This window comes from Sciurus carolinensis, chromosome 5 (assembly GCF_902686445.1).
Source record: "Sciurus carolinensis chromosome 5, mSciCar1.2, whole genome shotgun sequence".
Taxonomy (NCBI): domain Eukaryota; kingdom Metazoa; phylum Chordata; class Mammalia; order Rodentia; family Sciuridae; genus Sciurus; species Sciurus carolinensis.
Genome location: NC_062217.1, coordinates 64,515,828 through 64,529,614, shown reverse-complemented (window position 1 = coordinate 64,529,614; position 13,787 = coordinate 64,515,828). Strand labels below are relative to the sequence as shown.

The following is a 13,787-nucleotide window of genomic DNA, read 5'->3' as shown; positions in this document are numbered from 1 at the left end:
TTAAAAAATCCTTCAAATAATATATACTTCTCCATCTTCTAGGTTATACTTCAGAGGTGGTGTAGGTTCACTCACATTCCATCAAACCCAATATATGTCACATATTCTAACCTCAGTTTGGATATACCAATGCCATTCCCTTAAGGGAGCTTCACATAAATCTGTTACTTTGGTTCCCAAAGTTAAGACAGAGCTCTCTATTTTGTTTTCCTTTCAAATGGAGCTGGGGTGTCCCTAGCTACCTGTAGATTAGAAAAGCTATTAGTCCCAGAAAAATAATTGGATTTACCAAGTTTACTCAAGCTGGAATACTTTCATTTAGGTTGCTTTACTGTACACATATAGTAGGCCATAATCACCTTTGTTTTCTACACTATATATATATAAAAGGTGTTCCCCAGACCAGAGGGAGAGGTGATCTGGTCTCTCACATCCATCCACTGTATTCTCTTCTCTTGAGTATCTGTTACCCACCATTCTGTGGGACATTACTAGCATGATGGGAACTATGCGTCAAATAAGTGCAATCATCACTGTACTCATGCTTATAATCACCCTGTGCTTACAGTACTAATAGACAACCTGGAAAAAATCTTTGATTCTTCTGCAATGTATTCCTTGGACAGGTCACTGGCTCTGGATAGTATTGCAAGAAAAGGTTACTTATCTCAGAGAACATACACACCAACATCACAACACTGGATTTCCATGATGTCACTGTTTCCCAGTTGTTGATGATAGGGTCATAGAATTCAATGCTTCTCAGCTGGGGATTCCCATCATATCCTGCAGTTGCATTGACTCTCCCTGAAGCACTGTGGCTCCTACATAGCACGTGAAGTGATCGTATTAGTAACAGTTGTCCAGCAATCAGTGCAAATGTTGTATGCTTCAATGGATAAAAGGTGGACTGTACACCTCTTCAATACAGTCATTCAATAAGCTACTCCTGCACCAAGAGACTTGGTAGTCATTCGAGTAGCCTTAGTCTGTTGTCATGTATGTGGATCATGTTTTTCAACTAAATTTAAAATATTCAAGCCATTATATCCTCCTAGACAGTAGATCATTCCACCACCCATTACTTGATTCTGGAATTCTTTGTGTATGTCTTAGTATTCTCTACTAGTCAATGTTTGGGTCATATTGTTCCATACTGGTATGATGACAGCTTACATCAAAGCCTCCAAAGATGTATATCATACCCCTCAGGGTAGTAGATACAAGAAGACCTTGTCAGACATTCACAGGAACCACAGAATACCCAACACCATCCTCAACTGCTATGGAGTCTTGACATTTCATTGAGCTGAGATAGGAATGACTGCCATAGCTACCAATTATCTGGATCTGGTCATATAGGGACAATGAGGCCATGTAACATCTCTTGCAAGTTATTCTTGGCAAAAAACTCCATTCCCGAGTCTTGGAGTCATATTTCTCTACTACATGAATGGGAGACTGTTGGCATCTGAAGCCCCCAATCTCCAGAAGCACTTTACTGGCTCTTAGAAGGGCCCTTGTTCTGGGTCCCTGCATCTGACTCTGAAGTTCAGACCTCAGATGAAACTGCTTTGTGTCATCAACCAGATCCAAGCAGATGAAAGACTCTAACACAAATGTATGTACCTGGGGGTCAGCAGGGGTATCTGCACATATTGTCACAGGTCAAGCAAGGATTCTTCTCATTCTTTTTTTGTCTTGCTTCACCCAATTGATGATGGTTTCAAAGACTGGCTCTTGAGAATCTACCTGAATATTATCAAATTTGGATTAGATTTTCCTCCTCTCCTTGACTTAGAAAAGTGAATTCTTCATTCTGTACCACTTCAGGAAAAAGCTTCTAGCTAAAAACCTCAGCTGCTCGAATCAGGTCAATACAATTGTGAGTTTCAGCAAAATCCCTGATACTCAGACACTTAGAAGGGTCCAGTTTAATTTCTAAGATCTCACAGCAGGTATGCTACACATCTTGCAGCTGAAGCAGACAGGCCATGTGAAGCAGTTCTTGAACATTTTCCCCATTACATGTACTATTTCTGTGTATAAAAAAGTCCAACAGATTTTCACAGAAGAGGACTTAAACGTTGGTATCAACATAGGGTTTTCTTTTCTCTGAAAGCTCACTTGTGAACATGGCCAGAAGTAATCACCACAGGCAGCCAGCACAATCCCACTGGCAGGGAAGTCTTTCTACTCTACTCTCAGTGTCACATCACAGAGGGTGTTGCTTTTCCAGAGGGAGTTCATTGAGTCGAAAATGAATTTAGCATGAGTATTTATCATTATGTCTTCAGGGCCATAATGCCTCCCATCAAGTAATACGAATAATAATAATAATAAAAAAAAAGATCCTTGGATTCTACAACTCTGCTCCCAGATCCATAGAGCTGCACTGGCCTATCTCCTGCCCATAAGGATGGGATGCAGTGTGGGGTCAGAAGGCTGCAAGCATCACTACTTACCCTACCCAGAGGCTCTGGAAAGACTTTCCCTTTTAATCTGGTTTCCAATGCCAACATTCCCAATGGCTTTGAAACATTATTTTCATGAAATGAATAATTATAGATTCCTGGTAATAAATTTTAACTTTCATATACCTCACTATATACATAGGTAAGTTATTTTACTTCAGTTATTTATGTGCACACTTCCTTATTTTGGTCCATGACATATAAAATTAAAGGTAGATCAATTGATAATATCAGTATCTTTTCAGGTTAGGAAAACTTCATAAAAACTTTATATTAAAAGTTTAGTTTTGTACCCATAAAATTACAGTTAGCAATACTCTTCCTGAAGTGACAATGTTTATAGAATCTAGATCTCCTACCTTGAGGAATTTTCATCTTATTAGGTCATAACTATTTTAACAGTTGATTCATGTCTAATTGATAGAGTGATTAAATTACATAAAAATTAGATTAACAATCTGGTTTGATTTAGTTTTGGATTTTAAACTTTCTTTGTCTTATACATGCATGCATATCCAATATTATACTTACAAAATATCCCAAGCAAGAATAAATGTTGAGAAATACTACAGATGCAGAAATATGTTGAACTTACAATAGTCAGAGAAATCCAGATCTTTGTATTTCTAAGAGTGTATGGTTGGAGGAGTGGGAACACTTTTAGATGAGTTGAAAAAACACATTCAAATGATGAAGTAAAGCCAGGGAGATCCTTGGGTATTTATCAGGATGATGAATTATAAATCTACATTAGTGGTCTCAGATGATTTTGTTTTCCTTCATGAATTTGCATTGCTTGTCATCAGCTAAAAGAAATAGGCATATTTTTGCTTCCTTTTTTTCTTACCTCATCCCTGATCCTTAGACTAGGGTTGGGCAGCAGGAGAGGAAGGGAGAATGTTTTGACTTATAAATACTGACTAGGAGGAAATTGGAGTCTTGATAGTCAAAAGACAGGTTGCCTGCTTACCATAAAATGCACCACGTATCAGCTGAATACATGTGATTGAGAGGTATCCCCAGAATTGAAATATACAACTTATTGACAGAGAAACAAGCAGATATTCTCATATCAAAGATGAGCAAACCAACAAAGATCACCAAATATTTCAGAAAATCAATCCTACATAGAAAGAAAACAAAAAGAAATCATCTAAAGAAAGAGAGGCATTATGTAGAAATGTTACCACAGTCCTTGGGTAAGATCCCAACACCAATATATCAGTCTCAGTTACCTATCCCAATATGCATACCAAAGAGACGATCAGTAGTGAAGGGCAGGAAAGGAGTTTTAATCAGCATGGCCATAACAGGAAAAATAGATTTTGGGGTAGAGTGACCAAGATCTGAAACTTTGAGGTTGTATAGAAAAGGGGAATAAAAGCCAAGGTTAAGAATATACATGGCTAAGGGAGTTGCATGGATGACAGAGTGCCTTATCCTAGACCATGTTCTGGTTGACCATTACCTTAGAAATGTTCTGTGAAGACCGGGGATCATCATCCTTTCTTCATCCCCTGAGGGCTTGATTGGTTCCCATCATGAAATGATTGCTCCTACTCAGGGAAGCAGCCTCCATTCTGTCACGGAGCAATGTTCCCACCTAGGGAGTCAATCTCTTAAATTCTGTGAGAGTTGCCATTGATTGGGTATAGTTTTGGTCCCATGTCACACACATGCATGTCAACCAGGCCTGCTACAGTTCCTTGAACCCAAGGTAACTGCAGAAGAAACTGAAAGATTAAAAAGTCAAAAACAGAGTCAGAGAGGAAAAGTGCAAATGGGCCCTTAGAAAGGTTGTTTTTTTTTTTTTTTTTTTAAGTAAATAAAAGTAATTACCATTCAATTCCCATGTGAACTAAATGTTCTCTTTGGAATTTAAAATACATGCATTATAAGGTGTCAGGGAGACACATAAATCAGATGGAGAATTTAGTACTGAATGAATATTTGCTGATGTCATGGAATTATTATTATCATTTTTGTTTTAAATAGTATTGTGCTCATTTTTTAAATAAAAAGAACTTTAATTTTTTAGATTTACATTAATGTACTGGGGCATTAAATTTTTTAAGTTTCAAGATTTACTTCAAAGTAATCAATGAGATAGTTAGCTGATAAGAATGGAAGTGGAGATTTTAAAATATTCTCCATAAAATGATAATGAAGTTAGAGTGAAGGGTGCATGAGACCTTTTGTTGTATTCTATTTTTGCACATGCTTTAAATTAGCAGAATAGAATAGGATACAATGGTATTGAGTTAGGAAAGATGGTTGGAAAAAACTAGGGTATTTTTGCATTTGCACACTTAAAGTTTAGGTAAATGATTCCTCTATAATTTACAACTTTGTCCAGTTGATATCTAAGAGGAAGGTATAAAATATATTTTAAAAAATAAGAGCTGAAGAAAACCTCATATCTTCTGAACAGGTCATTCAAATATAAGTAGTATGAATGCAAGAAAAAAATGTTTATTGAAATACTTTATACAATAATTTTAAGTCACAGAGACTTAAAAAGTCATTCACTAATAATGAAATGGATTATTAGCTATACATTTCACACATGCACACACTCCTGTTTTGTCAACCACACTGGATGCTAAAGGTCAGGTAATAAGAACCTAAAACAAGTGTATTTTAGAGCTAGAGCATCATTAGCAGAGAAAGATGGAAGACAGCCATATATCTTCTGTCCAAGAATAGTAAAAGGGAAAAAAAGAAAAGACTGAGTTATATTATGGCAAGGTTTGGGAGTAGGCAGATTCCAGGGGCAAAGAAAATAAAAGTACAACCAAAACCAATAGAACCTAGTGATGCTGAGATTTTCTATCACTGGGAATCACAGTTAGTTGAACCTTCTATTTAATTATTTTTTCTTCCCATTTATTGCTGCCCTAACATGCCAAGCACATGCCTAAGAGCTTTTTCACTTGGCTTTCCTTATGCCTAGATGACTATTGCCCTGGAAACGGCAGGGCTCCCTTCCACCCTCCCACCTTTATTCAGGCTTCCTCTCAAATGTCACCTTAGCAGACAGACTATCTCTAACCATATTATCTAAAATAATTGTTGCAGCCTCCTCAGCATTCTCTAGTTCACCGCTTGCTTCATTTTTCTACAAAATAATTAAAACTTCTTGACATTATTTACCTATTTATTTGCTTATTTGTCTTTTCCCACTCGGATGTAAGCTCCACCGAAGCATCTAAAACAGAGATTTTTAACAAATGTATGAAGCAGGAAACTTTATTAATTATTTAATGTCTTGCAAAGGAAAGAGCAGAGACCCCCCACTGATGCTTTTTGGGAAATGATGGTTACTTAGTAATGCAAAAAACAGAAAATAATACATAAATAATGTTATTTATATCTTTTTAAATGCTAAGGGAAAATATGGATAAAAATGACATATGAAATTTAATAACAAATGCTTTTCACTGGATTTAACATCATATTTCTAAATCTATTACTTACAAACTAAATTAACAACATAAATTTAATCCTGTTTGTATTTCATCAAAGAAAATCTGATTTTCAAAAAGCCTGTCTTGTATTTAATATACTTGGAAATGATATCTCAGCAATTGTACTACAAATTACAAATAATATCAAAATTATATATTCTTTACATATTTTCATCTTAAATAAATATAATAATTCAGTGAAGTAGGATCTTCAGTGACAACCTCAGGCACTGAGTTAAATATTTATCATGAGAAGAATTTCTATGTGCAAATAACTCCTTTCTCCCTAGGCTTCTCTTTTTGATATGTATTCCTCATTACTTAATGATGAATTCTTATTGGTTTAACATAATATATTTGAAATCATTTCCATTACCAAAATGGTTTCCATTTGCTTCCTCCTGTCAAACTATAGGGATATTACCTCAGAGGTGTACTCAGACCTTCCCTAAGGACAGGGCAGTGACCATGGTACCAGGGTTCACCATCTGGCCACTACCTTTGCAATGTGACCTTTATACTTAGTCCAAGTAGCAGAATACAAGAGTGATTCAGCAATAAAAACTGGTAATATTTTCAATAGGTAATGACATTTTGAATGCTCTTTACAATCATGCTGAAGATTCACTCTGATAACTATGAATGATGAACCAAGATTTTGAAAAGAGAAATCTTGTCACACATCAGTATTAATCAGTGTAACCTAAAATTGTGACCAAAGTACATATCATTGAAGCACATGACTAGTCTTTACAGTCACCTTCAAAAGGTTACATTTTATGAGCATCAATGCATTATTCTAATATTTAATATACAGTAGTTATCTCCTATCTGTAGTATCTGGTAAAATCTATTTCATAATTTATGTATTAAATAGCAGGAAATTTATCATGAACCACTTTAATTTAGAGGAAAAAATGTAGAAATACACAGGTTCATATTTGCTGAGTAATTTCTATATGTTGGACTTTAAAATGTTAGATATATTTATTTTTCTCCCAAAACTTTATGAAGTATTATGACTTCTGTTTTGCAGGTTAGGGAAAGAAGTCTCTGAGAAGCTTTACTAATTATTTCAAGTTTACACAAGCTAGTAAGTGCTGGATCTGGAATTCAAATCCATGATTTTAAGACTTTGATAAGGTTCCTCTCCTTTAATTAAGATGAAATATCTACCATTGTATCTTTTCCTCTCGATGCCCTTCCCTATGCCCCTCATTATTTCAGTTTCTTCTTTCTGGGTTTACTCCATTTATCATGTTTTCTAGATATTATTCTGAAAGGACCCCAAAATGCATGAAGTATAACTCAATTTTGCGAAAATGCACAAATGCTTTTTTCTGCTTTAATTATAAACATTTAAAGAAATACCATTGTTTACTCATGGATGAGAATTTCAATTTCTTTATTGTTTAGCTGTACACATTTGCGGTATGAATCATTTCTTCTTTGAGCTACTTATAATGCATGTTAATGTGTAAGAAAGAGAGGAGATAATAAATGTCATTATTAAATACTTCATTTTATTAATTTTAACAACTCATTAAATTAGTAATCATGAATTAATAATCATGTATTGTTTAAAATGTATAACAACTCCCTGAAGTTAGATAATCAGACAAAATGGACTACAAATGTTTTAGTGTTTGAAAAATTATAAACTTACCTTAATGAAGTTTAAATTGCAGGTTAAATGTAGACTACTAGATGAGCAGAAGACAATAAATTTGGGTTAATTTTCATAAGAATGGAAACTAAACTGGTGGAAAGTAAATTTTAGAGATTCAAGTAAAATTTATGGGATACTTTTCCTACATTGGCAATGTAGGTTTAGCTTCTACAGTTCTTACTTCAGATTTGGCTTTGTTGATTATGATCATCTTAACTCCAGTGTTTACAAGAAGGGATCAGTGGGATAGAGTACTTTCAGAAGATCTAGATTTTAATTCAGAAAATGCTAGAGATTAATGTAAAATTTGCACAGGTTACACCTTTTCTAATATTTAGGTTAATAAATTAGAAAGCAATATCGCCTTTTTTGCCTTTAAAAATTATTCCTGCAAACCTTTGTGACTGATTCACCATACTCAGCTCTTTTCTGAGATGTATTAGCATATAGTATATACTTTTTTTATTTTTGCTGTTTCCTTGGTGTGTTTCTCCTCATCCTTGAGGCCTCAGTTTTATCATCACCTTTGTAGATTCCTGTTTTCTTTTAAGAACCAGAAGAATTTAATAAGTGTGATAACAAATGTTAAAGTACTGAAACATACCAATTCCTGGATTATAATTTATATCTATTTATGAAATAAATACCACTTTGGATTCTAAAGTTTCTACAGTAAATGACAATGAGTCCTGGGTATGAAAGCAAGCATCAGTATCTTCTAGCTTCTTATTTCTGATTCTCATTACTGAATGATCCTTGGGTATGTTATTGCATCTTTCTGTTGGAGTATAAAATATTTCAGAATGACACTTTTATTTTGACTCTTACATCTCTTCTATCTAATACAGGTTACCTTTCTTAAAGTCTTAAATTATACATTATTTTCCTCCTTAAAACAACAAATTCCCACTGAAGATGCAATCAATGCCCAAGGTCTACACTGTTAATTTTAAGTCCTACAGCATCTGGTGCACTCTCCTCCCACACACTCAACACAGGGCTTCATGCTCTTCCAATGCTCACAAAGCCTTAAAGCGCTTTCAGTAGCCATGCCCTCTCTGGTTTTCTCTTTTTCCAACTCTTAAATTGACCCTTTTCCTCTGTTTTCTGGATTCTAGTCTTTCTTCTCTATGCCTTCTCTATCTCTTCTGTCCTTTATATCTCATGGCAAATTTATGAAGAAAATTATCTAAAGATCCTATTTAAGGTACAGAACTGCATATGCAACTCTTACCAAGTTGGTTATGCCATAACACTGAACGAGATGCATAAGATATTTACATAATTGTTTAGTTGCTTATGGCTTTTCTACCAAAATAAAATGTAAAATCTGAGTGGACAGTAAGCTGTTCTCTTCATGGTACACTGTTAGATAACAGGTGCTCCTAAGTGCATTTTCCATGATTGGATAGATTGCAACACTTTGTGACAAATATTTAATCACTTCTACTTAACAATCTAAATTATTAGTATTATAAATTTAACTATAACAGGCTGGACAGTCTTGATTTAACTAAATGACAGATTAAAAACTCAGTAATGTTATTGAAAGTCATCACTCCATCTCTCCATATTTATCAATTTATTCTTTTTGTATCATAATTCTTAAGGATCTTTATGACATTTTTGAATCTGCTGATCACCCACTTCTAAAAATTTCTTGCTGTTATCAGATTACCCTATTGAAACCGACTATATTAGATGTTACACATGTCAGCAACATCATAAAAGCTGTCATATCCTCCATAGCAATAATAACAGCAAGAAAAAAAGTGACCCTTTGATTTAATACCTACTGTAAGTTGATGATGCCACTTAAAGTATTGAAACTATTTTTAAAGCTTTATAAATGCTATTTGCTACATATGCCAATCTACTCTGTCAAAAAAAATAAATGTTGAAATATTTTCACTTTAATGTTATTGACTGTATCATTCCCTGTAATTTGAATCCTTTAAAATTCCATGTGTATCCATGTATGTGCATATATACATTCATGAGAGGCATTTGGATTGGAAAAATAATTTGCACTGTAATAACTATGTTGCTTTATATATATATATGTTGCTTTACTAGAGACTACTATCGATATCAAAGAAATATCTGAATTTTAGTTAGTGAAACATTTTTACATGAAGAAATTAGGCAACTTTATAAGTTATTATGTTTTGCATGAAATTTAAATTTTACAACTCTATAACCTGTAAAATTTATCCTATTAACCAAATAATCTCAGAGTCGATGAAGTTCTGGGGAAATTTGTGATTGCTGCATAGGCCTCTCTGAGATTAATTTTTGCATGTTTGGAAAATGGACATATGAAACAATTGTGAAATATGTTGTAAAAGCTGTGTGTATCTTATAAAAATTAGATAAGTGTTTATAAACATCTTACTTTGTGCATTAGTTACAAGCTAAAAATCTTTCCTTTGGTGTTTGCATCTTCTACCACACTTGATCCTTATTTCTTTCAGTTCACAAAGTACACAGCTGATTCTTAATGCTAATTGATTGATTGATTGAAGTATCCAGTAGTTTCAATTAGTTCTGCTTGGCTAGACATTTTTTGTGTGTGTGTCAGAAATCATAGTGTATATTTACAATGCTCCTATGAAGTATATATGTTTGTAGCAATAGATCAAAAATAATGAATTGATCTTCTGATTTGCTTGTTCTGATGAATATGTGTCAATCTTAGTTTCCCCAGTCAGTTTTCCAGTTGTCTACCGTATTCATACCAACAATAGTAAATGGAAGAAAGATGATTACTGAAATGTGTTTAAAGCAAATTAATTTTGAAAAAAATTCTTTGTGCCATTCAGCACCCATTCAAAACCAACAGTTTGACTTGTACACATTTTTTTCATTTGATTAAAATTTTACTATAATGAAAACACAGTGATGACTTTATAATGGATCATATCTGATGGGTAATATACATAAATTCCATATGCCCAGTTCAGAGAATATTAATGGGCAAGTTCAACTAGTAAAATAACCTGATTTCCTTAGTAAACTTTATGGTTTCACTCACACTATCAGGAATTTCCTTAGTGCATCATCATTTCTCTCACAGTACAAGCTCAAGATTTCTGTGACCTCTAAATTATTTCATGTATTCCCTAGTTTCTCATTGTTCTTCCAACTATGAGAGTAAATTTAACCTGTTTTTGCAACTAAAGCAAATATTTTAATGCACTTCTTCTACTTAAAATTATTTAAGAATATATGTAATATGAAGACATGTAAGTATACTGACTATTCCTATGTAAAATGATGTAAACATTGATTTTCAATTTTGTCATTCACTCATAAAATTCCTGGATCACCAGAGAAGTAATGTTGTCATTAGTCAGAACCATATACAATGGATACTCAAGTTATGATAACTTAACGTTTTTAATAAAATGCTTGTGAAAGTTATAATATTAGCTAAGAAAGCTTTATTTTCAATAGTGTAAAAGTTATTTAAGTATATATAATTTCAAAGTAAATATAAATATCTACCTTTATAATTAACTATGTAGTATTTTCTAGCTACTTAGAAGATTTTGTTTTATTTGGTCTGTACAAAAATCTAATGAAGCAGACCTAGGCCTCTTTCATTAATATCCATTTTGCAAAAGAGGAAGGTGAAATTTAAAGGAAATAAGAACATTGTCCAAAGCCATTCAGCCAGAAAGTAGAAAAGGATTTGGATCATGATTTGATTGCAAAGTCTGTGATTCTTCTTCGACACTACAATGTTGCTTTCTAGTCAACAGGCAACTAGGGACAATATGTACATGATATTTTGCAAATGTCATAACTTAAGCATTCTTATGCAAATTATATTCACAAGTATTTTTTAATATTGCAATGTTTTGGCTATATATTTTCTTTTCTTAATAATTATGCTTTTGCTTCAATGTCATATTTCACAAAGTTGTTATACTATTGATATTATCATTTATAAAATTATTAGTTTAATATTAATTATTTTACAACTTAATGCTCTAAAATGATTTACTTACAAATTTTTCTACTTACTGGGCTATGTGCATTCATATTTGTGTCTTTATTATCTTCTGCTGTGCTTGGCATTTACAGTGTTCAATAAGTATTTATCAAAAGCATGAAATACATAATGACAAACTTGATATTTTCATTTTAATTAGTTTATCATTTCCAAATCATGAACTCTTCAGAAATCATCCCTCAAAGAGATATGATGCAAAATTCAACTCGTATCAGCACTTTAAGGTCAAACTTAATCATATATATAGTAGAATAGACATAGTAACATCAGATCCAATGTGGTGAGAGGGATTAAAAATTCAGATAAAGTAAATACATTTTCTTAGAAATAACCCATGCATTATCCTGCCAATATGTCTGAAATTTTCTAAACCAAATTCATCCTCAGATCATAGTAGTTGTTTCAAACTGTATTATAAATAGTAAAAGTTCTACTGAATAATAACTGGGGTACTGCTCAGAGGTCAAGAATGTGCTTAGACTCTAGGAAGCCCTGGGTTCAATTCCAGAACCAAATATGTATATGCATTATATTTTCTACTTCCTGGGTTATACATATACATATACAATTATGTAGCAACAATTTATAAAATAAAATGATTTACAAATAAAAGCAGTATAGTCTGTTTTCAAACCAGAGTGTACATTTCAGGCTGTGAATATTTGCAGCATAGCTAATATTGTCAGCAATCCATGAAGTGTGAAGAAGTACTTTGAATATTCCTCTTCCTAGATTTGATGATCTATGGGAAAAATTATTACACTTTCCACTTATTGTATTATGTTATAGTTAGAACTTATATATCTATATCTATCTATCTATATATATATGTCAAATAATTTAACATATCCATCATGAATCAGTTACCTTTGTATATGTGTATGTGGTAAGAGCAGGTATACTCTCATAGTAAAGCACCAGTACATAATGCAGTATTTCAACTATCATCCTTATGGTGTATATTAGAATTTGGCTTTATTCATCCTACATAACTACAACTTTGAACCCTCTGTGATAACTCAATATAAAATGTAAATTATTTTATGTTGAAGGAATATATCATTAATATCTGAGCATGACTTAGATAATGTGAGCAGCCCTGCATCAGTGAAGAACAGAAAGAAATTTTTTGAGTAGCAAAAGGTGAACAAGATTGTCTAAAACATGGACACTATCTAGAAAATAAACAATAAAAAGACCATTAACGGTGACAAAACTCTATTTCCTACGAACATTAGACCTTACCACATGTTATAATCTAAATTTACGTCATCTTTTTATTTCCATAGTATTCTGATTTCCCTTCTCCTTACTTTGTTATTCCTGCATTTCTTAGCATAGTTGTCAGAGTGGTATTGGAAAGTGTAAGTCAGCTGCCATGACTCCGATGTTCCACATCCTCCAATGACTTCCCTTCTCATTCATTGTAATACCTATGATCCCAGCATTTGCCTGAAAGATCCTATCAGAAATCTGGCCCCTCTTACCTCCTTGAGTTCACATACATCTCCTTTCCTTTTTGCTGACTTTAGTAGGTCTTATCCTTTAAATATGTCAGAATTTATCATGCCTCAAAGCCCTTGCTTTTCTAATCTCTCTGCCTGGAGCATGGTCCTATATACATGCTACCTTGTGCTTTCAATTCCTTTTGGATACTCAGAAATGTCAACTTATTAATGGAGTTTGGCCGTTCAGATCACATAAAGCTCAACCCTCTTCCTTAAAAACTCCCTATTTTCTCCATAATTTATTTACATCTCCATCAGATATATATATATATATATATATATGTTGATTTTTAATTTCCATAACTTACCTCACCTCAAGAATGTAATGTCAGTGAGGGCACAGATTTAGTTGTTTTTTTTTTTTTTCCTGTCACATCCCTATCACCTTAAACATGTTCTAGCATAAAGCAAGTGCTCAATAAAATATGGCTTTGAATATATGAAAGGATGGAGGACAGATGGATGGATGGCATTTTTAATGTAACCACAGTTTGTGAATTTAAGTGGAAAGACTTTTAAAATAAATTTTAACAATTTCAATAAGAAGTCTTCCTAAATATATTACATATTGCATTGCCTCTTTTTGAAAATGTGTATGCATAATGTATGCTGATTTTTCTTCAGTGTTTTTGAGTCCTTTAGGAATACAAA

The 13,787-nt window shown here is 33.2% G+C and overlaps 1 pseudogene; it reads right to left on the bottom strand.

The window, feature by feature from the left end:
* Positions 1-659: 659 nt before the first annotated feature.
* LOC124985605 (kelch-like protein 12) lies at positions 660-3,326 on the bottom strand (annotated as a pseudogene).
* Between the last annotated feature and the right edge of the window lie 10,461 nt (positions 3,327-13,787).